The 26,774-nt window shown below is 42.0% G+C and overlaps 1 protein-coding gene across 2 annotated transcripts in view; it reads right to left on the bottom strand.

Moving 5' to 3' along the window:
- Positions 1–25,833, bottom strand: part of CDKL5 (cyclin dependent kinase like 5) — a 204,616-nt gene extending 178,783 nt beyond the window's left edge. For both annotated transcript variants that reach the window (XM_059156573.1, XM_059156575.1), the window contains exon 1: positions 25,727–25,833. The gene's annotated coding sequence lies outside the window, so the exon portion shown is untranslated. The remainder of the gene's footprint in view (positions 1–25,726) is intronic.
- Positions 25,834–26,774: the final 941 nt, after the last annotated feature.

The following is a 26,774-nucleotide window of genomic DNA, read 5'->3' as shown; positions in this document are numbered from 1 at the left end:
AGCTTCTGTGTGCACTCTCTCAAATTAATAAATAAAATCACTCATAAGTAAATAAATAAAATCTTAAGAAAGAAAAGAAAATAGACCCAGAGTCATCATAAACCTCGTCCCTGGACACCAGCTAGGAAGAATCAAAGCAAGGTTTTCCCAACCCTTCCCAAAGGCTTATCTTTATAAAACAATAGCTTATAAGCCTCACTGAATGCAGCCAAAGTAAAAATAAATAAATAAATAAGCTGGGAAAACCAACAATCTGAACAGATATATCTATTCATAAAATTTACAAAAAGAAGTGACTTTAGCAAGGCTAAAACTAAACAGTGTTCCATGTGCAGAGTGAAGATGTGTTACTACTACTTTCTGCAGTGGATGTCCCATCACCAATCTCTTACAGGATCTTATCATTTTTACTAAGAGCCCTTATTTCACTATCCAAACCAACCAACTACAAAAAGCTAAATACAGAGCAAACTCTGGCAAGTTAATCACTAATTCTATTCAAGTTTGTATATTCGCTAGTTCATCCACTAAAAAAATTTGCCCTCAAATCTCCAGAGCCTAATTATAATGGCTACTTTTTCTACTTTACTAGAGATTAAGTCAAAAACCTATTAGCAGCAGAGTCATACATACTTAGAGTACAAAAAACTGGGCAATTTTCCCTAGCCCCAAACTTGGGAAGCCCCTTGTAGCTGTTACAAGGACTAGAAAGGTAGGTCTTGGAAAGAATCAGCACCAGGGCAAAAATTTAACCTGGCGGGGTGCCTGGCTGGCTCAGTCAATAGAGCACATGACTCTTGATCTTGGGGTCATGTGTTCAAGCCCACGTTGGGGAGAGAGATTACCTAAATTAATTAATTATAAAGCTTTAAAAACATTCAATTGGCAAATACAGTCAGTATCAACACAAAAATCTCCTCCTCTCAAAGCCCTTTTTCATTATGACTAAAACAGTGTTGGGGCGCCTGGGTGGCTCAGTGGGTTAAGCCGCTGCTTTCGGCTCAGGTCATGATCTCAGGGTCCTGGGATCGAGTCCCGCATCGGGCTCTCTGCTCAGCGGGGAGCCTGCTTCCCTCTCTCTCTCTCTCTGCCTGCCTCTCTGACTACTTGTGATTTCTCTCTGTCAAATAAATAAATAAATAAAAATCTTAAAAAAAAAAAAAAAAAAAAAAACAGTGTACCATTTGTCTTCCAACTTTTAAGGTCTTCTCCATCAACCAGTGAATTTTAAAATTTATATTGACCACTTTAGCAAAATAAATTACAAAGGGAGAGAATAAAGCAGTAAAAAGTAGAGATGCAATTTAGTGGCTTAACATACCACTCAATAAAAGAGGATTCATTATTCAACAAATATATATATTCAGCATCTACTAAGGCTGGAAATACAATGGTTAGCATGCTTCTACATCCTAATATATCCTATTTTTATCCTGGCTAGAAGCTGAGCAGATCACCCTTCAGGACCTCCATCTATAAAATGGAGATAGCTATTCTTATAGAAATGTAATGGATTAAATGTGGCACACCGACCTTTAAAACGTTCTGTACTCAAACAAAACACACTTTAAAGACCAAAAGGTTTTCAGAATGGCATGTTTGAAAAGAAAGAAAAAAAAGCAGCAGTAGCCTAGAAAAGTAAAAATATATATAGTAAGCTAATGTTTATTCCTGGACAGGAAGAAGCCTTAACATCTCTGTATCCCTCAAGGTATCTGGCCTACTGCCCTTCATTTAACAAGAGTTCAGTAAATACATGTCACTTTTTCTTCTTCTCTCCCTCTCAGGTATGGAATACTGTATTTATTTTAATAATCTGGCAAAGGAAAAAGAATGCACAGAAGTAACTAATATTTACTGGTGCCTATTATATGTCAAGTTACTATGTTGGGGCGCCTCGGTGGCTCAATCGTCAAGCATCTGCCTCCAGCTCAGGTCATGATCCTGGGGTCCTAGGATCAAGCCCTGTGTCAGGTTCCCTGCCCAGCAGTGAGCCTGCTTCTCCCTTTCCCACTCCCCCTGCTTGTGTTCCCTCTCTTGCTGTCTCTGTCAAATAAATTAACAAAAATCTTTAAAAAAAAAAAAAAAAGTTACTGTGTTGGGCACTTTGTCTATGTTATTTCAATTAATTTTCATAGCCACCTTGTGAGATATTATTATTAATCACAAAACTAGGAGTGGATTTTGATTTTCTAAGAATCAGGTCATAATAAATCTAAACAGAGAATGAGCAATGGATCTTAATTTGGCAGCATTTGCTTATTTCATGTTAAAAGAAAGAACTGAGGGGCGCGTGGGTGACTCAGTCAGTTAAGCGTCTACCTTCTGCTGAGGTCATGATCCCAGGGTCCTGGGATGGAGCCCTACATTGCGCTCCCTGCACAGTGGGATGCCTGTTTCCTCTCCCTCTGCAGCTCCCCCTGCTTGTGCTCTGTCAAATAAAAAAACAAAATCTTAAAAAAAAAAAAAAAAAAAAAACAAGGGAAGCCTAGGAAGGAGTATTTTTTTTTTAAAAAAGCCTTTAACATGAAAAGAAAATGTACCAAAAAAAAAAAAAAAAAAATACAAATGGCCAATAAATAAATTTGGTAAATATTCAATCTTAGAGGTAATTTTTTTAATCCAATGAATAATAGAGAGAAACTGGCCACATTGGTCAAAATAGTAGACATTTTTAACTGTCAAGCTTTCCTTTAGGTAAATTAGTGGTGCCTCCTTCACACCCTTCACAGACATGGCAGGATCTCGTCAGTGTCATCTATCCTTACCCCAGTGAATATCAAGGGGCATGTAAGACTAGTATCCTAAAAACATGATCAAAGACATATGCAAGGATTCCCTTTAAAAGGCAATCTTTGCAATAAACAAACACACAAATGAATAGACATTTTTTGCCATGTTTACAATAGAGGGAAAAAAGGAGAACCTACATGAGATAGAGAGCACTGAAGTTCTACTTCAAAAGGGCTGACCAAATATGTGTTTACCTTTCCCTCTAAAACCCAATGAAATAAGCAAAAGAATTATAAAAAGGGGTGCCTAGGTGGCTCAGTCAGTTGGGCATCTGACTCTTGATTTCAGCTCAGGTCTTGATCTTAGGGTCCTGAGTTCTGGCCCCACCCAGTGTGGAGCCTACTTTTAAAAAAGAAAAAGAAAGGGGCGCCTGGGTGGCTCAGTGGGTTAAAACCTCTGCCTTCGGCTCAGGACATGATCCCAGGGTCCTGGGTTCGAGCCCCACACTTCGGGCTCCCTGCTCAGTGGGAAGCCTGCTTCTCCCTCTCCCACTTCCCCTGCTTGGGTTTCCTCTCTCGCTGTGGCTCTCTCTGTCAAATAAATAAATAAAAATAAAATCTTTTAAAAAAGAAAAGAAAAATAAAATATAAAATTTTTAAAAACCAGAGCAGTCCTGGGAATGCACAAAGTGCCCCATCTCTGCAGCAGGCTGATCAGAGAGGAACTCCGAGGAACCATGAAGCAGATTAAGACCGAATGGGCAGCAGGGGCACCCAGCTGGCTCAATTGCAAAGCATGCAACTCAATCACAAGTTAGGGAGTTCAAGCCCCACACTGGGCATGGAACCTACCTAAAAAAAAAAAAAATTATGGGTGGCAAACCTAAGTGGAGCCGAAACACCCACATCTTCATGTGGGCCAATGAAAGAGAGCACTCTCAAAAAATACATTTTGGGGGGCACCTGGATGGCTCAGTGGGTTAAAGCCTCTGCCTTCAGCTCAGGTCATGATCCCAGGGTCCTAGGATCGAGCCCCTTATTGGGCTCTTTGCTCAGCAGGGAGCCTGCTTCCTCCTCTCTCTCTCTCTCTCTCTCTCTGTCTGCCTCTCTGCCTACTTGCGATCTCTGTCTGTCAAATAAATAAATAAAATCTTTGAAAAGAAAAAAAAAAAAAGGAAATGGCTTAATGGTTAACCACATACATGAAAAGCTATTAAAAAACCTTCACCCATGTCCACTCCCTGCCCTCTTTCTATAAGACTACTGCTAACATTTCTACCCCATCCTGGCTCAAAATCACAGTTCAGAAAAGGAATACTCAGTAACACTGAGGCCACAGAAGTGGGAAAAGATGTCAATAAACTGTAGCTTCCATGAGGAATAGGGAGGCACCTATTTCTAAAGAGGTAGCAACTGTACAGAAAAACACTGCATTCCAGGCAAAGGAGAGAGCATAAGCAAAGACAGCAAATTTGGGATGTCTGGGTGGCTCAGTCAGTTTAGTGACTGCCTTCAGCTCAGGTCATGATCCTGTGGTTCTGGGATCAAGCCCGTGTTGGGTTCCCCACTCAGCACAGAGTCTGCTTCTCTCTCTAACCCTCCCCTCAAACCCGGCCTGTGCTCACTCGCGGTCTCTCTCTCAAAAATAAATAATAAAATCAAGGGGCTTCTGGGTGGCTCAGTCACTAAGTGTCTGCCTTAGGCTCAGATCATGACCCCAAGATCCTGGGATCAAGCCCCATACTGGGCTCCTGCTCAGCAGGAAACCTGCTTCTCCCTCTCCTACTCCCCCTGCTTGAGTTCCCTCTCTCACTGTCTCTGTCAAATAAATAAATAAAATATTTTAAATAAATAAAATCTCTTTTTAAAAAAAGACAGCATATTTGAAACAGAATTTTATGCAGAATTCTACATATCCAAGCATAGTGTTTAGGCTGACAGGAAAAGTATAGGAGGCTGGAGAGGTAGATAGAGAACATACCAAAGACAGCCTGACAGGCCACATAAAGGAATTCAGTCTTTATCCTTTCTCTTTCTCCTGTCAACAAAAGAACATAACTGTAGGCTTTCAGACAAATCAGTGATGTAATCAAAATCACATTTTATATCATACTAGCAACTGTAGATAATGTATCTGAACAAGACCCAGCTATCTACCTTAGGAGCCCGAGTGGATGATAGAGCCAGTAAGAGACTTTTTTCTTCAATTAAGGAGGACAAAGTCTGAGGAAAGGATGCTGTACTTCAATGAGACATGCTCATTGTAAGGTACTTGTAAGAATACCCAGGTGTAGATTTCCAGAAGGTTACTAAAAATGAGACTGGGGGCTAGGGAGCCTTGGTGACTCCATCAGTTAAGCGTCTGCCTTTGGCTCAGGTCATGATTTTAGGGTCCTGGGATAGAGCGCCACGTCGGACTCACGTCCAGCTCTCTGCTCAGCGAGAGCCTGCTTCTCCCTCTCCCTGCCGCTCCCCCTGCTTGTACTCTCTCTCTGTGTCAAATACATAAATAAAATTTCAAAAAAAAAAAAAAAGAATGAGTCTGGGGGAAAAAATGGGGAAGAGTTTAGAAATTTAGAAAAACATCTGCATAGAACTGAACCTTTGGGTGTAACTGAAACAATGACCTATGATAACACTTGGCCAAGAAGTCAAACCCAGGTTAACAGCAGTGTTTATGGAGTAAGTGGATCACAGCAAGCCAAAAGAGGTTGCAGATAAAGAAATGAGAGAGGAGGACATGGAGAACAAAGATGCCAAGGGAACACACACACTGTTTCAAGGAGATAGTGATTAACAGTGTCAGGTGCGACAGAAATGTCAAGTAAAATTAGAACGGAATGAATCTACTGACTGCAGCACACAAGAAGTCACAGATGATCTCAGCAAAAACAGTTTAAATAACATTGGGGGGCGGGGGCGCCTGGGTGGCTCGGTCGCTTAAGCGTCTGCCTTCAGCTCAGGTCATGATCCCGGGGTCCTGGGATCCAGTCCCATGTCAGACTCCCTGGTCAGTGGGAAGTCTGCTTCTCCCTCTCCCACTCCCACTGCGTGTGTTCCCTCTCTCGCTGTGTCTGTCAAATAAATGGATAAAATCATTTTTATAAATAAGTAACATTGAGAATGGGAAGTCCGAGAGCAAGAGCTGACGTTTGAGAAGTGAATGAGAAAAGGTTAGACTTAAAAAAATAAATAAATAAAGAGAAAAGGTTAGACTACATATAAAACACGCTCTCAGAAGTGCAGAGAAGGTTAGAAAGCTAGGAGAGGAGTGAACAAGTGGCTTAGAGAAAGTTTTCTAGGACAAGAATCTTAGGAATAAGATCAGAGAAAAAAAAAAAGAAGTCACAAAGCGAGACTAAGGATATAACAAGGTTACTCAACCTCAGCACAACCAGCATTTTAGAACAGGTAAATTCTTGGCTGTGGGAAGCTGTGCTGTGCCCTGTGAGATGTTAAGCAGCGCCCCTGGCCTCCTTCCCCCAGATGCTAGGAGCACACATACCACCACCCCATGCTGTCACCTTCACACAGGTCTTCAGAGACTGCACAATGTCCCCTGGGGGCAGAAGGGCCACAAGGATACAAGATGAGGAGGAAGAGGGAATAACGGATGGAAAAACACAGCTATGGAAGCATCACTGAAGCTGAGGGCATCAGGCAAGGGACTGGCCTGGAACAGCAGAAGCACCTCAGCTTCTGAGACAGGAGAGAAACAACAGCTCTGGAGAGAGAGGGACTGATAAATTTGCAGATGAAGCCAGAAGCTGCAGAAAATCCACCAGAAGGCTCTCAATATTCTCAGAGGGATGAAGGCAAGGTCGTGTGCTGAGTATGAGAGCAGATGATCTGCTGGTCTGAGAAGTCTGAGAAGAGTGGCCTGACTTTCTAACAATTAATAGGGCCCAGTAGCTGGCAGGTCACAACCAGAAAAGTCCAAATAAGGCTGGAAACTACCAGACTCCCTTCTTTCACTGAGAATGTTAAAATGCACCTCCCCATATGTGGAAGTCACCTTCTACATACCAATCACAAGCCCAAAGAGCTCACAAGTCTATTCAAATTTCAACTGCATCATGGAAAGAACAGAATCCTAAGGATTACCTGGGAAACTAACCCTTTTTTAAAAATAACATACATAGTTCCTATCACATAATATGAACTGTGTGTTCTACACAACTCATGTCTAAATGAACTTTTGGTGAATAATCTATTCAAATTAAAGAATGCCTGTGGTTGCAATTACTTCCTAGTTCTTAACTGGATGAAATACTTCCTGACCAACAGTCAGGAAGAACAGAATAGAAAAGAGTGGCTGCAAAGACAAGGGCTTATTAAATGAGATTCTTCCTTGTCACAAGACAAAGACCTTCCTCTTCCTTGTCACAAGACAAAAAGACCTGCTCACTCCTGTTTTCTAAACCAACAGCTGCAAACTCAAATGATTATTCGAACAGGAAAGCAGAGATGTTGCCTCAAGTCTCTGCATGGGAAAGAAGCTGGAAGCGAACCACCAGCATAAAGCCAAGAGATACAAAGGGCTGTCCTTGGATGAATAAGAAAAAAGAAAACTCACACACAGAAGCCCAGGTCTGTGTGTTGAAGGAATGACCAAAACAAAAGGGAAAACCCATCTTTCCTCTACCATAGATAAGGAGTCAAATTCACACTACTTTCCAGTTATCAGAAATTCATCTAAAAATAGATTGAAAACTGCCAGGAACAGTGAATCCAGAGTCCCATTAGAGGAAAATGCAAAACCATTCAAAGAAGCATCCCACAAGCCAGGCACAAGCAAACACTTCCCAAACTGTTACATGTTACAAACCCTGACAAGCAAAACTTGGAACAAGGAAGGAGGGGCACACAAATCAGAGATTTCCCTCCTCAGGAACTACAACTAATAACCCAAAGGAAACAAACATAATTATATTTTTTAAATGTTCAATAAATAAGAAGAAAATGCCCTTATGAAAATCTAAAAGTAGATCTGTACACATCAAGTTTTACACTGGGCACCTGGGTGGCTCAGTCTGTTAAGCTTCTGCCTTCGGCTCAGATCATGATACCAGGACCTGGGGGAATCAAGTCCCACATCAGACTCCCTGCTCACTGGGGAGTCTGCTTCTCCCTCTACTCTTATCCCCTGTTCATGATCTCTCTCTTTCAAATAAATAAGTAATATCTAAAAAAAAAAAAAATTTTTTTTTTTTGCATGTAGGGGCAACCTGGGTGGCTCAGTTGGCTAAGAGTCTGCCTTTGGCTCAGGTCATGATCCCAGCGTCCTGGCACTGGGCTCCTTGCTCAGTGGGGAGCCTGCTTCTCTCTCTCCCTCTGCCTGTCCCCCAGCTTGCGCGCTCTCTCTCTCTCTTTCTTAAATAAAATCTTAAAAAAAAAATTAGGGGTGCCTGAATGGCTCAGTCGGTTAAGTCATGATCCCAGGGTCCTGGGATCACGCCCCACATCTTCACATTGGGCTCCCTGCTCAGCGGGGAGCCTGCTTCTCTCTCTCCCTCTGCCTGCCGCTCCCCCTGCTGTGCTCTCTCTGTCAAATAAAATATATATATATTTTTTTAAAGTAAAATAAATTTAAAAATAAATCTTAAATTTTAAAAGAATTTACATTTGAAAAAATAGCCAAGTGTTTTTAGTGAAAATTCTCAATAAATGGTTTAACCAAATGACTAGACATCGCTAAAGAGAAATTAGTCAACTGTAAGATGTGTGTCAGAAAATCACCTATAAGTAAAAATGGAAAATATTAAGCAACAGGGAGGACACAATGAAAAGATAAAATACATATCTAAATAGTTCCAGAAGTGGAAAATGGAGAAGCAATATTTCAAAAGATAATGGCTAAGATTTTTTTTTTTAACAACTATAGGCATCATGAGTCTTCAGACTGATAAAGTATACCAAATAAAAGCAAAACAAAAACAAATCTAGAGATATCACGAACTGCAGATCAAAAACAAAGAGAAAAACCTTAAAGGTAGCCCAAGGGAAAAAATAATTACCTACATATAAAGAAATAAAGCCTGAACTGGTGAAAGACTTCTCATTAACAAGAATTTTTTTTTTCATTAACCAGACTTGTCAAAATACAAGGGAATAATGTTATGAAACTGCTGAGGGAAAATAATTGTCAACGTAAATTCTGCAGCCAACTGAAAAATGATTCAAGAGAAAACATGAAGTAAAGACATTCAGAAATACCAAGATCAAGTTTATTACTAAAATGCCCTTAGTGAAAGAACTACTTAAGAACATTCTTCATAAAAAAGGAAACTGAACTCAAAATGGAGAAATGGGGTGAATGAAGAATGGTGAGCTAAGAAATTTGGAAAACATGTTGATGAGTAAACATGCACTATTTTTATAGGCTTAAGGTGCCTTAGATAAGACAAAACTAAAGCATAAATAACTAACATGGAAAAGGGGATGAGGGTTAGAAGGTAAACCACTCTAAAACATGTGCCTTATTCAGGAGGCTAGAGATATTAAGTTGAGACTTCGTTAAATGTGTGTGTTAGAAATTTTAAGGATAACCAAACTTCTGTCTTCCACCCTGGAATAAGAAAGCTGAAAGGAACATAGCTGCCCACACTTACAATGAAAAAGAGCTGGACTGATTTCAAATTCATGACTTTCTTTAAACCCATCACAGAACAACCAATTGGCTCAAAATCTTAGGAGAGGGGCCTGCAAGGAGACAGGAGACAGCCTTGCACTCACCTGGGGCAGACTGCAGCTGGACACTGAAGAGTGCAGCTACAATAATTGGCAAGTTGATAAAAACCCAACATGGCTTTGCTGAAGGGACAGTGAAACCACTGGGGAGGTCAGAGAAATTGGGGAGACCCCAACCTTCTGCAGGATCTTCCTCCACCAACCCCACCAGACACTCACAGAGAAGAGCGAGCTCTGAGGATGCCAATTGTGATGCAGACCCGGTGGTGGGGTGGGGGAAGGGAACTGCAACAATGCCTCAGAAGCCAGAGTAGTCAGATCCTTCTCTCCCTATCTCAGCTAAAAAAGAAAAGTCTCATCAAGGCCAGTAAGTGCTGGTAAAAACTCAATGCAGCTGGGGAAAGGGATGGGCACCCTACTCCTAGAAGAAGGGCAGATTACACATAGAGCCCACCACAAAAGCCAGGGTTGGGGCAAGGCTTTGGGACACTGAAGAAGCCTAAACCCGAGGAGAGGTTTATCCAGAACAACAATCCCCACCATCAATCCCCACCTCTACGCTAACTAGCTTCCGGTAACCAACTTCAAGTAAACAGCAGAATACTACTGGCAGAGGAACAGGAGAAAACAAGATCACGTAAGGAGACCCTCTCTGTGCCACAGTTCAAAAGAAACACCTGAAACTCAAAATAAACCAAACCCCGGGGTGCATATGTGACTTAGTCCATCAGGCATCCAACTCTTGGTTTCAGCTCAGGTCATGATCTGAGGGTCATGGGATCAAGCCTTACATCTGGCTCTGCACTCAGCTGGAAAACTGCTTCTCTCCCTCTGTCTCCCCACTCACATAAGCGCACATGCACACACTTTCTCTCTCTCAAATAAATCTTTTTAAAAAAAATAAATTAAATAATAAAAATATATGTATATAAAAAATATATGTTTATAAAAAATAAAAATAAAAAAAAATAAATTAAATAAATAAACCAATTCCCACCCCAATCACAAACTATTTCTACGTGAATTTGAAGCCTGAGGTACACTAAGGGTAAACACGGCAACAAACTCAAACCCAGCCCAACCCCTGACTAATTCAAAGCCTTGCCCAAATGCATAGCACAAGGAAAAATGTGCCCATTTACAGACATAAAAATTATGTACCTCAGTCTCTACTATTCTACAAAATAAGTCAGCCTTGCAACAAGGAAAAAAAATCACAAGATGTAAGAAAAGGCAAAGAAAAAACAACACTCAAAAAAGACAAAGAATGGGAGCACCTGGGTGGCTCAGTGGGTTAAAGCCACTGCCTTCGGCTCAGGTCATGATCCCAGGGTCCTGGGATCGAGCCCCCATTGGGCTCTCTGCTCAGTGGGGAGCCTGCTTCCTCCTCTCTCTCTGCCTGCTTCTCTGTGATCTCCGTCAGTCAAATAAATAAATAAAATCTTAAAAAAAAAAAAAGACAACATATCAAAACTGTACACAGACTCAGATTTTGGAAATATCTACAGTGAAATTTAAAATATTATGAGTAACATGTTTAGAGCTCTAAACTAAAAGAAGAACATGCAAAATCAGAGATAATTCAGCAGAGAGATGCCAACTGTAAGAATAAAATGAGGGGTGTGTGACTGGCTCAGTTGGTAGCACATGTAACTCTCAGTCTCGAGGTCCCGAGTTCAAGCCCCATGTTGAGCTACTTAAATAAATAAATAAACAAACAAACATACATAAAAGTGCTAAAAATGAAAAACACAGTTAAGAGAAATGAAGGGGGGCGCCTGGGTGGTTCAGTGGTTTAAAGCCTCTGCCTTCAGCTCAGGTCATGATCCCAAGGTCCTGGGATCGAGCCCCACATTGGGCTCTCTGCTCAGCAGGGAGCTGCTTCCCCCTCTCTCTCTGTCTACTGTCTGTCAAATAAATAAATAAAATCTTTAAAAAAAAGAGAGAGAAATGAAGAGTTCCTTCAACAGGTTCTTCACTAGACTCAACTCAGCGAAGCAAAGAATCCATGAACTTGAAAATTAGTCAATAGGCATGACCCCAACCAAAATACTGCAAGAAAACATAGTGAAAAACAAAACAAAAACATTCAAGAAGGTTCTAACATACTGATAAATGGAATCTCAGAAATAGAAGAATGGGACGAAAGAAATATTTGAAGAAATAATACCTGGAAATATTCCAAAATTAATAAGATACCTAACCACAAATCCCAAATGATCAGAAAATAGTAAGACAAATACCCTTCACCCCATAAAATTTATTGCCAATACTCAGCACCAACATCACTTGAGGCTGAATTCCACAAGCTCTGCCATTGTTACTCATTTAAAAAAAAAAAAAAAAAATCAAGTGGGGGCCAGATAGTTGAGTTCCAAGAGTATGTGACTCTTTTTTTTTTTCTTTAAGATTTTATTTATTCATTTGACAGAGATCACAAGTAGGCAGAGAGGCAGGCAGGTGGGGGGGAAGCAGGCTCCCCACTGAGCAGAGCCCGATGTGGGACTCAATCCCAGGACCCTGAGATCATGACCTGAGCCAAAGGCAGAGGCTTTAACCCACTGAGCCACCCAGACATGTGACTCTTGATCTCAGGGTCGTGAGTTTGAGCTCCATGTTCAGTGTAGAGATTACTCAAATAAATAAAACTATAAGAAAAAAACAACAACACAAAATCAAAACACCTCTGTTAATATGACCACTAGGTCATCAATTCAGCCACATATGATGGCCACCTCACAATGCTCTCCTCTATATATATAAGTCTCACTCTGTGTAAATGACTGTTGAAACCTAGGTCACAAACCTACATCCTAGCTGTAAGAGATTGAGGATGTGAGTTTTCTGGGCAAGTGAGACCCATAATATGAGAAATTACCAAAATGTAGAGAAGATATTTAAAAGTCTAAGACAGCATGCTTAAAAACAAGGGGCACCTAGGTGGTTCAGTCAGTTAATCATCAGAGTCAATTTTGACTCAGGTCCTGAGCTCAAGGTTGTAAGATCGAGCCCCACGTTGCACTCCACACTCAGTGTAGAGTCTCCTTGAGATTCTCTCTCCCTCTCTCTCTCTGCCCCTCCCTCAACGTGCACACACATGCACTCTCTCTAAATAAAGAAAAATCTTTAATAAATAAATAAAAACAAAAACGGGCGCATGGCTAGCTCAGTCGGAAGAGCATGTGAGTTGATCTCAGGGTTTTGGGTGCAACCCCCACCAGGGTATACAAATTACTTAAAAATAAGTAAGCTTTTGGAGCACCTGGGAGGCTCAGTGGGTAAAGCCTCTGCCTGATCGCAGGGCCCTGGGATCAAGCACCGCATCAGGCTCTGCTCAGCGGGGAGCCTGCTTCCCCTCCTCTCTCTCTCTCTGCCTGCCTCTCTGCCTACTTGTGATCTCTGTCTGTTAAATAAATAAACAAAATCTAAAAAAAAAAAAAAGCCAAACCTCAAAGCATATTATAAAAAAATAAATAAATAAGTAAACTTTTTTTAAAAAGCTATGTTTAGGGGCACCTGGGTGACTCAGTCAGTTAAGCATCCAACAATTCGTTTCAGCTCAGGTTGTAATCTCAGGGTTGTGAGAGCGAGCCCTGCATGAGCCTTGGTGCTCAGCAGAAAGTCTGCTCAAGATTCTCTCCTTCTCATTTCCCCCTCACTCCCCTCCACCCCATGTGTGAACACATTCTCTCTAATAAATAAGTAAATAAAATATTTTTTTAAAAAAAATCATGTTTGGGGTGCCTGGGTGGTTCAGTTCGTTAAGCAACTGCCTTCGGCTCAGGTCATGATCCTGGAGTTCTGGGATCGAGTCCCACACAGGCTCCCAGCTTCACAGGGAACATGCTTCTCCCTCAGACCTTCTCTCCTCTCATCCTCTGTCTCACTGTCTCCTTCTCAAATAAATAAATAAAATCTTTAAAAAAAAAAAATCATGTTCAAAAAAATTAAAGATTAGATAAAAACAAGGGGCACCTGGGTGGTATAATCAGTTGGGTGTTTAACTCTTGTTTTTGGCTCAGGTTGTGATCTTGAGGTCATGAGACTGAGTCCCAGGTCAGGTTCTGCACTCAGATGTGGGTTTCTCTTTCCCTCTCCCTCTGCCCCTCCCCTACTCCAGCACACTCTCACTCTCTCAAATATTTTTTGTTTTGTTTTGTTTTTAAAGATTTTATTTATTTATTTGAGAGCGAGAGAGAGAGCACAAGCAAGAGAAAGGAACAGAGAGGGAGAAGCAGGCAGCTGCGCAGGGAGCCCAAGAGGGGCTAGATCCCAGGACCTGGGATCATGACCTGAGCCAAAGGCAGACACTTAAACAACTGAGCCACCTAGGCACCCAGTAAATAAATCTTTAAAAAAAAATTTTTTAAAGGCGGGGCGGGGGGGGGCTGGGTGGCTCAGTTGGTTAAGCGACTGCCTTCAGCTCAGGTCGTGATCCCGGAATTCGGGATCAAGTCCCATATCAGGCTCCCAGCTCCATGGGGAGTCTGCCTCTCCCTATGACCTCCTCCCCTCTCATGCTCTCTCTCACTCTCTCTCTCCAATAAGTAAATAAAATATTTTTTAAAAAATAAAATAAAGGGGGGCACTTGGGTGGCTCAGTGGGTTAAGCCACTGCCTTCGGCTCAGGTCATGATCTCAGGGTCCTGGGATCGAGTCCCACATCGGGCTCTCTGCTCGGCAGGGAGCCTGCTTCCCTCTCTCTCTCTCTCTCTCTCTGCCTGCCTATCCATCTACTTGTGATTTCTCTCTGTCAAATAAATAAATAAAATCTTTAAAAAAAATAAAATAAAATAAAATAAAGGGGTGCCTGGGTGGCTCAGTGGGTTAAGCCGCTGCCTTCGGCTCAGGTCATGATCTCAGGGTCCTGGGATCGAGTTCCGCATTGGACTCTCTGCTCAGCAGGGGGCCTGCTTCCCTTCCTCTCTCTCTGCCTACTTGTGATCTCTCTCTCTGTCAAATAAATAAATAAAATCTTTTTTAAAAAATAAATAAATAAAATAAAACAAAATAAAAATGCGGGCACCTGTGTGGCTCAGTTGGTTAAGGAGCTAAGTCTTGATTTCCACTGAGGTTGAATCGGGTTCTGTGCTCAGGGGGGAGTCTACTGGAGATTTTTCTCCCTCTCTCTCCCTCCTCTGGCTATCCTCCACTCTCTCCTCTAAAATAAATAAATAAACCTTTAAAAAAAATTAAAATAAAATAAAAATTAAACAACCTTTCATCTAACCAGCTAATGTTGTAGAGTGGATTCTTTAGTGAAGTCACAGCAGAGGCCATTTTACAAGGCACATATTTTATCTCACTATGGGAACACATTTAAAACCAGCCTCCCAAATAAAATCTTTTTTAAAAAAATGTGGTGGGGGGGGGACGCATGCCTGGGTGTCGAAGTTGTTAAGTATCTGCCTTTGGCTCAGATCAGGATCCCAGTGGCTTGGAATGGACCCCCATATTGGGCTCCCTGCTTGGTGGGAAGCTGCTTCTCCCCTTCCCACTCCCTCTGCTTGCGTTCCTTCTCTCACTGTCTCTCTCTGCGCCAAATAAATAAAATCTTTTTAAAAAATAAAAATTTTTTAAAAATAAAATAAAACCAGCCTCCCAGGGTGCATGGCTGGCTCACGCAGCAGAGCTGCAACTCTTGATCTTGGGGTCTTCGGGTCATGAATTTAAACCGATGTTGGACGTAGAGATTACTTTAAAGAAAAAAATCAATAATAAATAAAACCAGCCCCCCAATCTGAGGGACATGAACAGTAATCTGGAGGTGTGTGAAGTCTTTTGGTAAACAAGCAAAACCTTCACAGAATGTCAATTTTTGCTTAATGTACAATGCAGATATATAGAAGCACACCTATGCATGCATACATGAGTTTGTTATGGAGCAGAACATAGCATTTCAATGAATTCATGCAATAAATCATGAAAATACTTAAAAGAAATGTCACTCTTCTAGTTGTGAATTTTGGCCTCCCCCTCATCTGTCATACTGTAAATGGTGGTAGAAAAGTTTCAGGGGTGCTACAGGGAGCCATTAGCACCTAGTTACACACCAGTGTGGATCCAACACACAGTTATGTCCAAGAGCACTGACTAGATACAAGATAAGCACGTCTTTTGGGCTAGCAGAGAGGAAGATCCACTAGATAGATATTTGACAGAAAGGAGAAGCCACGAGACAAGGAAGGCACTGACACGAGGAGATAGGGAAGGGGGTCAGAAAAGATGTACCTTTCATAAGAGAAGTATTTGTCGAGCATTTCCTATGTGCCAGGCAATGCCCTAGATGCTGAGGCTACAACAGTCAACACCATGCCTCCAGGAGCTTACAGCAGAAAACTGATACTAGCCATTTATCCATTTTACCAAAGGCCCACCCCTATTTAAATTCCTAGTTTCAGGAATTTCAGACACTGAATTTTCCTATGTGAAAGTGAAAATGGACAGAGAAAAAAGCCAAAAGATGGCCATAAAGAAAGAAAAGATAAAAACATCAAAACAAAGCATGAGTGGTTCATTTGGTCAAGAATCTGCCTTCAGTTCAGGTCATGATCCAGGAATACCAGAAGTGCCAGGATGGAGCTCCCTCTCCCTCTGCTCCTCCCTCTGCTTGTGCTCTCTCTCTCTCTCTCTCTTTCTCAAATGAATAAATAAAATAAAATCTTCATTTTAAAAAAAAAAAAAGGCATGCAATACATAAATCCATGTTACTTCTTGCTATTTTCCCAATTTTATATGCTCATTCTTCGACCCATATCTTTGAATACACTATCTGCTGGAAAACCCCTTCCTTTCACTTAACATTCTGGGCCTCCTTTAAGACTCTTCACCGACACTCAAGTATCACACTGCCTTCCCAGGCCCCTTAAGTCTGCATTAAGTGAACCACTTCTGGCCTAGAGTACCAGCACCCAGTATTTCCATCTGAATATGCATATCACCCTGCACTGTGGTCACGGCTCTTTGCCTCTTCTGCGGGATTACAAACTCCATGAGGGCACAACACTACAGCTTGGCTTTGTATCTCCATCACCTACCATGAAGCTGACACCAAGATTTTCAAATCATCACCCTTTCATTAAGTCAGAGAAAGACAAAGGAGGCCTTCCCTTCCCAACCCTGGACAGAAGGACAGACTCAAGAGCACAGCTCCAAATCAAGGACAATCACTGGATGCTAGAGAAACAACTAGCACAAAAACCTCACCGTCAAACTCAAAGAGCTAAAACGAGGCAACTCTTCTAAAATAAATGTTCTGGGGGGCACCTGGGTGGCTCAGTTGTTAGGCATCTGTCTTCGGCTCAGGTCATGAGCCCAGTGTCCTGGGATCAAGCCCCACATCTGGGCTCCCTGCTCAGCGGGAAGCCTGCTTCTAACCCCTCCATCTCCCACACCCCCTGCTTGTGTTCCCTCTCTTGCTCTCTGTCAAATAAATAATCTTTTAAAAAAATAAAATAAAATAAAAGTCCTGGGCTGAATAGGAAGCAAAAAAGTAATGTCAAAAACCACTGCAAATTTCAAATTACCAGCACAGGGGTGGGGGGGCGGGGGGAGGAGCGTTGACTAAGGCAACACAGAGAGAATACAGAGCAGGTATAGAATGGTTCAGAAAAAGCCTAAGAACTCAAGGCCAAAGTAAGCTAAGTTAGAGGCTGCATCAAAATAAATTTCAAAAGAAATACTTGAAGAAGGAGGTGATGCTATAGTTATTCTTTGTATATATGTGGAGGACAAAACCAAGCAACAGCATTCTCCACAGGCACAAACAGCTTTACACCAAAAAAGACTTCATTACTCGATCATAAAAGCAAGCAAAAATTTTGCATGGCTGATGAATTCCAAAAAGAAGTGAGCATGTAGGAACACATACTGTAGAACAAGAAAGAAACAAATCAGCATATATAAAATAAAACCTTTGTAGCACTTTTATACACATAAGCTCACTTGAACATAAAAAGCTCAACAGAGACCAGTTTAATATAAAAGATAAGGTCACAGAATGTGAATCAGATTTGGAAATGGCACTTAATGGCCAAAGATCCGTATTCCTACACAGTATTAACAAAATTCTCTAAAAACATTATAGGTGCCCAAATGAGATTTCATAACATATGAAATAGCATAAATGCTGAAAATATTAAACTAGGCCTAAGACATTATATTTGAGGGGAAAAAGAATAAAGCAAGTTTAATGCTGATATTTAATGAAACATTTCATTTAAACATTAAATACCTTGAGCAGATTAAAAGTGTGGGGGGTGGCAGTGAAGAATTTTAAGTTTAAATATGGAAGAGAGCTGACACTATTAGAAAAGAAATTAACTCGGTTATAAATAGAAATGACATTCCTATATAAGGTTAACAGAATGGTGAAGGATAAAAGGAGACTTTAGAAAATCAAGGGTAATTTCTACAAAAACAATGAAAAGACTATCACAGATGACACTCAATCAAAGAAGCAGTTGCAAAAATTTTAGTGAGATGAGGGAAGAATATTTTACCTCGCACAGATTATGACCTTTCTGGTAAATTATCAAGGTTCCATTGAGCTAAAACTCTGGGGTTTTGTTTTGTTTGGGGGAGGAGGAGGGAGCATTTCATTTCCTGTCACACCCCTGCTTAAAACCTTCAAGAGTTTGCCAGAGGCCTTTGGACAAGCTCAAAAACCGAGTAGATGGCCTCCCAAGCCTTTTTAGAATTTGGCCCTTGCCTAACTCTGCTTCACCACTTGCTTCTCTACTTTGCAAGTCATTTTGGATTTATTTTCAGTTCTTTAAAAGGTTGTTTTTCAAAAGCCTCTATCTCTCTCACCCTGCCTGAGGGCATTTGTACCTGATGGCCAGGAAAACTTACTTCCCCAACTAGACAGGCCCTTCTCATCCTTCCGGTCTCACTTCAATGTTAACTCCCCAGTGCAGCCTTCCTACCTGCTCCCCGCAAGGAGAGATTCCAATCCCTACCCTGTTACATAATCCCATAGCGCCTTGTATTTTGCTTCTGACTCAACTTGAAACTATAAATTCTTTAAGGGCAAGGCCTCCTTATAAAGTGGTGGGGGGGGTGGGGGAGACTGGTGGCTCAGTCAGTTGAGCATCCCACTCTCGGTTTGTTTGTTTTTTTTTTTTTTTTTTAAGATTTTATTTATTTATTTGACAGAGAGAGAGCACAAGTAGACAGACAGGCAGAATGAGAGAGAGAGGAAAGCAGGCTCTCCGCTCAGCAGAGAGCCCGATGCGGGACTCGATCCCAGGACCCTGAGATCATGACCTGAGCCGAAGGCAGCGGCTTAACCCACTGAGCCACTCTCGGTTTTGACTCAGGTTATGATCTCACAATCTCAGGGTCATGGATTAGAGCCCCAAGTAGGGCTCCAAGTTCAGCATGGAGTCTGCTTGGATTCTCTCTCTATCTCTATCTCTCTCTCTCCCTCCCTCCCTCCTCCCCCCGACCCCTCCCCCAGCATGCACATGGCTCTAATAAATAAATCTTAAAAAAAAAAAAAAAAAGAGGGCACCTGGGTGGCTCAGTGGGTTAAGCCTCTGCATTCTGCTCAGGTCATGATCTCAGGATCCTGGAATCAAGTCCCGTATTAGGCTCTCTGCTCAGCAAGGAGCCTGTTTCCTTCTCTCGCTCTCTCTGCCTGCCTCTCTGCCTACTTGTGATCTCTCTGTCAAATAAATAAAAAAAATATATTTTTTAATTTTTTTAATTAAAAAAAAAAAAAAGAAAGAAAGAAAGGGCAAGCCTTCATCTTTTACCTATCACCCTATCCATCTTCCACCACAGTTTGGTACACAGAAGATAGTATTTGTTAAATGAAGGACAGATCCACAGGATGTAGGACAGGTTATTTTAGAAAGAAAAAATTGATAAAGTATGAAATACCAATCTGCTCAAAATTAGATTTTGTCTACCTCAACTGTTTTCCATTATTAACAATTAAAACAAAACCTTCTTTTGGAGGGGAGCCTTTTAATTTGCAATACTAATCTTAAAATTTTAGTGGTAATATTACTAATAACAATTATAGTACTAGCAGGGCACCTGGCTGACTCAGTCAGTACAGCATGCAACTCTTGATCTCAGGGTCACGAGTTCAAGGCCCACACTGGACACAGAACCTACTTAAAAAAAAAAAATTACAGTACTAGTAATTAAAGTTAATACATTCTGTGAGAGACTAATAAACCAGATGGGGTGTGTGGATAAATTCTAGGATATGAACCAACTTTTGTAATCTCTGAAAAATTCTATCAGGAAACTAGTTTCCACCCAGCTAGTATCAGAGTGATTGGGCAAACCCAAGTCAGTAAGCTGTGCTTCAGCTATTACTTATCACCATTTTTTATCTGCCATATCTTCCTTAAGTGAATGTATGTGTGCTTAATCTGATTATTACGATAGGATCTTACACTGCCAAGAACCTAATCTTCAGGCATAATACAAAAGACAAATACAAAACTGAGATATAAAATTGCAACTTATCTAGGGCCTGTGGCTGGTTCAGCTGGAAGAACATGTGATTCTTGATCTCGGGGATTGTGAGTTTGAGCCCCACACTGGGCATAGAGATTACACTAATAAATAAACTTTTAAAAATAATAAAGTTGCAACTTACAAAAAAGGGGGGTAGTCCTTAAAAATAATTAAATAGATAAAATATTCATCTATGGTTTTTTTAACGTCCAGAAATTAAAGTTGGCACATTCAAAATGCCTATTTCCCTCTAATCAAAAAGGTTACACTGTCAGAAAGCACTTCATTATGTAACTATTTGACATTAGACCTTTCTCTTACAAAGAATACAAAGTAACAACAGAATCATACAGCCATAGCTGTTAAACGGTTAAAAAAAAAAAAAAAAGTAAACCTACTTCAAACCAGTTATAACTGAATTTACAGTAAACCATTATTATCAGAGCAGTGCTGTATCCAATCTGTTTGTTATTAAAAATCCAGACAAAATCTGCCACACAAGGAGTTATTGATTTACCTGCCTGGCACTTGTAAGGGTCACTTTCTATAGAGAAACATTCAACTAAAAGCAATGAAAGTTTGTTTCCAAAACACTTTATACTTCCAATCAAAGAATTGCCTTCTTCTGTTCTATTATGTGTACCCAAAAAACATCCCTAAACTATCCTATCAACAATGTCCATCTACACATGCAGTACACTGAGCAAAGGTGAGCAACTGGGAGCGTGGAGATCAGCCTATGCTGTACAAGTCGTTCCCAAGGTAGCTTTACTCCCACATCTATTCTTTCAGGGTAACTAAAAAGAAAATGATGCAGGCAGGAAAACAGCTGTAGCTACGGTACCTTGCAGGTTGTGTCTAAATCCCACAAGCGACTGTTTAGCTCTCTTAATGATGGGTCTTGTAACACACACACATAATCACAAGACGCTTCAAGTAGCAGAAAATTCTACTTTCAAGCAGAAACATTTTTGTCAGAGTCCAACTTCTATGTATTAAGAAGCAACAATGACACGTCTCTGTAAACTTCATTTACCTCCAGGTTTTATTTCACTGAAGTCATAACAATTACAGAAGAGATACCCATCTGCAAATTGTAGTGGCTGCCATTTAGAGTGCATCTAAACCACAAAACTGAATTCAAGGAGTATCTTCACCACCTTTATTAGTGTAGCAAATTTAATCAAAGTCAGTCAAAAGTTACAGTGGAACATGCAGAAACATGAAATACCAAGTAGTTAATTAGAAACAGCTACATCATTTTGGGTGTAAATAATTATGTACAACCTTCATTTATGAAAAAACAGAATTAATGACCCCTCATTATAAAAGTCTACACTTCTAGGGGCACCTGGGTGGCTCAGTGGGTTAAGTCTCTGCCTTTGGCTCAGGTCATGGTCTCAGGGTCCTGGGATCAAGACCTGCATCGGGCTCTCTGCTCAGCAGGGAGCCTGCTTCCCCCCTCTCCCTGACTGCCTCTCTGACCACTTGTGATCTGTCAAATAAATAAATAAAATCTTAAAAAAAAAAAAAAAGTCTATACTTCCAGTTGCCCTATCCATAAGTGCTGATGGACCTGAGTCCAGCCTCCTCCCACATGACTGAAGGTCAGGCGGCCTTACCAATGTAGTTAACTACAGGAGGCATATTTAGACCTCTAATACCACCCCAGAAGTGACTTTTCAGTAGGACCTCAACATATGTTTGCACAATCAGATTCCTAAAGAGAAGCAGAAAGCATGTTCTGAAGAATACAAGTTCAAGTCAGACATATCTGGATGAAATTGCCTCTGCTACAGCCTAGCTGGGTAATCTGAGCAAATTATTTTCTCTCTGAGCCCATCTGATCAAATGTTTAGGAAAATAAGGAAAATATCTACCTCACACAGGTATTGTGAGAACACACATACACACATCTATCCATGCAAATGAATTATTTACTATAGTATCTGGTCTTCAGTAAGGCTCAGTAAATACTTCGTTATAATTTAATTATTATAAAGACTACCCAAAAGAGAGACCACTCCCAAAACAGGACCTTAATTAGAACTATTTCCAACACAAATGTTTCTAAGAGCTTAATTCAAAATGTTGACAATCAATTTCAAAGACCTGAATGGGCTAGGTCCTTTATTTTAACCTTGTAAGTAATTTTCTGTTAATTCTGAAATCTTAATTGTCTAAATGTTATCAGGTTCTTTAGGTAGAAACTCCTCACTCAGCTCTCATACCCACTGAAAGAACTGCACCCAACTTCATATCTCAGTATTATGAAGTAAATGTACAAACTTGAATGAGAAATGAAGCCAAACCTTTGAGTAATCTAGCCATCATGTGCTGCTGTATATGAAGGAAACATTCTAGAAATTATCAATAATTTAAATCCAAACACAAAAATGATGCATTGTCAATAAAACATTTCTAATGTTGAGTTTAAGATTGAATTGGAAATCCCTCCCAAACAGAAAGTTTAAACTTAGTCTTTTAATTGCAGTGTTTTCCTAAGTTGCAATATGTGACCCAATTGACAACATCAGATGATAAAGAACCTTTGAGATTCTATCTCCTCCTCTACCAAGGAATTTGATGCTACAAACAAATAAAACAACCTTTGGAATCAAAAACAATCAAATTCTGAGTAAACAGCCTTTTACTATGTAGTAAGTAACTCCACACTTAAAATTTTGCTATTCTCATACCAAAGTTAAGGGTTATCTAAAAGATTTCCCTCATTGGGGCGCCTGGGTGGCTCAGTGGGTTAAAGCCTCTGCCTTTGGCTCAGGTCGTGACCCCAGGGTCCTGGGATCCAGCCCCGCATCGGGCTCTCTGCTCAGCAGGGAGCCTGCTTCCTTCTCTGTCTCTGCCTGCCTCTCTGCCTACTTGGTATCTCTGTCTGTCAAATAAATAAATAAAATCTTAAAAAAAAATATTTCCCTCACATTTTGGGTCTGTGTATGTGGGTGGTTTCTTTCAAATGCCTTATTATTTAGTATCAATTTATCACATGAAAAAGTCTTGTCCCCACATTTACGGCCAAAAATAAAGCACTAAGCTAACATACCTTCTCAAACCTAGAAGAAATGAAAGAGATAACTACAAGTTATCAGAATGGAAGGGGAAAAAAGGTGAACTTTTAACAGACGTTTATTTTCTTGGTTCACTTCCTTACAAATTTCCTACACCCATATTCTTAGATATAGCTGAATTTTCTATCACAAAGTAAACTGAAACACAAATCATAATGAAAGGTTAAATTTCTGCAACAGAAGCCACTGTCATTTCCAACAATGCAACTATTGTTGAGAGTCTCTCACAGATTCTTGGACACAGTGGTGAAGCAAGACTGGGAGGGGGCATACTTGAAGGAATTTCTCCACTTCTGTATTTTAGTTTTTAATGGAACAATACTGCACCTTCAAAGTAGAAATACCATGTAAAATCTGGTTCTCATTAAATGACTTCCTTAACCCCATGCAACATATCTGGAACAGAATACAACTGATTCGCAATCAGTCAACCTTCTATTACTCATCTATGTGAGATGGCCCTGCAATTTCCCTCCATGGGAGCCTTTTCTTCTAAAACCCCGGGGAATACTGTAGATGCCACACTCTGATTTAAATGACTGCAAGAAAATTGCAGTGAAAATAATGGCAGATTTAGTCTGGGGAACTTGCATAAGTCTCAAAAACCTGAAATAAGGGGTAAAAAAAACCTTCCACATGCCCCTAAATCATGTCTAAATTATAAATCTGACCAGGAAAAAAGAAATTCTCTCTGGAGAAAGAATATTTATTTCTAATGTTTTTTAACATATCAAGTTTTGTTTTAAAAACTAATTAATCTTAGGAAACATGCCACATCCGCAAACCTAGAATACAAGACGCACAAATATATACACACACACGCATCAAATTAATCACTGCATTATGTTTAAAAGGCAAGACAATTCAACAAGATTTGACACTCCAGTTGAAGACCCTCCAAACTCTTCTGAAATGGTCGATTATTTAACACTCTCGGAATGATTAACTTTATTTAGCATGCCTCTTTTGGAATTTTATTATTTAATACAGCCAAACCGATTTTTTTTTTTCATCTTAATTAGGTTTCCTTGTACTTGCGAAATGCTCAGCATACACTGTGCTGGCAGCTTTAGTTCTGCAGCTTCTTTCTTCTGGCTCGTTCCCCCCTCACCCAACCCCCCAACCCCCCACCCTGAAAAAAAAGATTTCCTTCCCAAATGTTCTCTTCTCTGCATTTGTCAACAGAAACACCCACTGGTGGTGTCAAACTGGTAATACTGCTGCAGGCTTCCTTACTCCTGTTCCAGCGTGAACGCCAAAAATGCTCAAACCTAAAATAGTACTTTTAATAAAGAAATTAGAAAAATTGCTAAGATACTCAAGTACCATGTTCTCAAAAAGAGGCACACCTTTTTAAAATATGTATTATTCATGAACCGTAATCGGGTTGCTAAATAGAAGATTATACTACCCCCCCAACACTAAACACACAAGTAAACATAGGTTCTTCACATTTTGCAATTAAAATGTTTTAAAACACTTAAGTTAAAAAAAAATTTACATCTAAATGTCGTTCACATAATTCCGAATAGCCTCCGTAAAGATGCCTTTTTTGTAACCCAACAGCAAGAAAGGCGCAAGCTGGAAATGTTACCTAAAACGACAATCCTATTCTATACATATTTACGCCTCCCGTTCCAGCCAAAAGCTCTCAGACAAATTAATTTGTGTAATCTCTTACATTAACTACATAACCATTACGTCCAAACAAACCTAGTTCAGATTAACAGACGGAAATTATTCTGTGTCTGCAATACTTTCTAAAATCAGCCTAAATTTCAGCCAATTAAAATAGATTGTGTTAACAGAAGACTGATCTGCAACTACTTAAATATCACAGCATCCGCCTAATCTCTCTGTGGAGATACTAAGGTCAGGCATCAGTGCTTTAACACTCAAGTGAAGCGAAGAAAGAAAAAGGAAAAAAAAAAAAAAAACCCTCAAGGAAGATCTGCCTTTACACAGAAATACGTTCGGGTTATTTTTCCCCCAACGTGGGCATAAAACGTGTCAATGCGAGAAGGACCTGTTCGTTTGGAAATGGTTCCAAACCCCAGGATTTCATTTCTATGAGGGTCCAAAGGCTACGAAGGTCTGGGAAGCGGCCAATTTCTGCTTCTCCCCACTATGCCAGTCGGGAACTTCACAGCAACGCCTGAAACTTGTTGGGAGGAGGCTGGAAGAGATGCGGGGCAGGCGGCGGGTCGTTCGCCCACCCTCGCGGGCAGCCAAGGTCAGTCAGCAGAGCCCGGGCTCCGGCCCCGGCTCGCAGCCCCGGCGAGTCCCGGACTCCCTCCGAACTCGGGCTGGGGGCTCCGCCGCACAGGCTCCTCCTCGGCGCCGGCGGGAAGGGGCTTCCCTCGCCGCAAGCCCGGGGGAGCTCTCGCCGCGGGGGCGGCGGGGCGGGGACGCCGCAGACCCGCTGCTGAGGGGAGCCCCGCTTGGCTGCCGCGACTCGCCGCCCCTCCTCATATCCTCTTGTCTCCCCACGCCCCAAAATTCAGACCCAAACTCTCGCCGGGGAAGCCCTTCCACTGGCGCAATGGGGCACTGAGGAGGGGCCACTCCGAGCTGGAGCACCCTCGCCGCGTCGCCCTGTTCTGGGGAGGACCTGCGCCGCCGCCCCTTCTCACGTCTGCCCGGGGGGACCGGGTGGGTCCCCTGTCTCAGAAGAAGATGGGTGGCGCGAAACCGAAGTGGGGCACGAAGATCTGATGGGCGGGTGGCGGCTCAACTACTCACCCAGCCGAGTCCCCCACCTCCAGCCGGGGACCCCACAGCTCCTGAAGCCGCCGTCGCCGATTTACCTTTCCCAGTGGCACGGACAACTAATGGAAACCTCCGGCCCCGCCCTCTCGCCGAAGCGAACGCGCAGCCTAATTTGCTAACTGGCCCGCCCTGGCCGTCCCGTTCGGGCCAATAAAGAAGCTTCGAACACCCAGCCAGGTCCCGCCCCTGCCCCTCCCACTTCTGGTAGAAACCTATGCGGAAAGAGCGCTCGTCCTCGAGCTCGGGCCTGCGCGCCCCGCCTGTGCCGCTCGTGCTCGGCCCCAGAAAGTCTAAGAGGGCTGGCTTCTTGTATAAGCTCGCCCGCGCGCGCTCACGCGCGCGCCGCATCCCCTCGCGGGCCAGGTTTGGTTGTCCAGCCAGACCCCAGCAACCTGGGCTGGGAGGCTGGGAGAGGCGGGGCCCGAGCCTCGTGCGGTCGCGGGGAGGGGGTTGGTGGGGGAGGGTAGGAGGCGTGGGGGAGGGGGAGGGGCGGGGAAGATCGTGACTAAGAAAGGGGTGGCTGCGGGGGGTGGAGGGCCAAAGAGGCCCGGGAATCCGCCTCTCACTGCGGAAAAAAAAAGGGGAATCCTGCCTGCGGCACAGCTATCCTGGCCTCCCTCCAGAGGGACACGTGCGGGGGGGCCGGGAGGGGTGGGTCGTGGAAGAGCGCAGAGAACACATTTGGGGTGGGAGCCGAGGCACTACTTGGAAATAAAGGATGGAGGACGGTTTATCTCCGTCTTTGGTAAAAATGATACCGAAGTCCATTGCAGCTTCTGCCCAACTGTTGGCAGCTGTTCGTGCACACTCACACGCGCTCATATACACACATTCACACATAAGCTCATCCATCAGCCTGCGGTCCCTTGGGTGAATTTGGAGCAAAGAACTAGTAGCCTGAGGATTCCTTACACAGCAGCTGGATGCATGCAAAAGGCTGTTGCAGCAGAGGCATCAACCCACAGTTCAGGTCCAATGCTCCGCCACACAAGATTCCCCAGCTGGCAATGAAGTCATCCAC

This window comes from Mustela lutreola, chromosome X (assembly GCF_030435805.1).
Source record: "Mustela lutreola isolate mMusLut2 chromosome X, mMusLut2.pri, whole genome shotgun sequence".
NCBI classification, from domain to species: domain Eukaryota; kingdom Metazoa; phylum Chordata; class Mammalia; order Carnivora; family Mustelidae; genus Mustela; species Mustela lutreola.
Note: the sequence above shows the minus strand (reverse complement) of the source record. Positions and strands in the feature narration are given on the sequence as shown.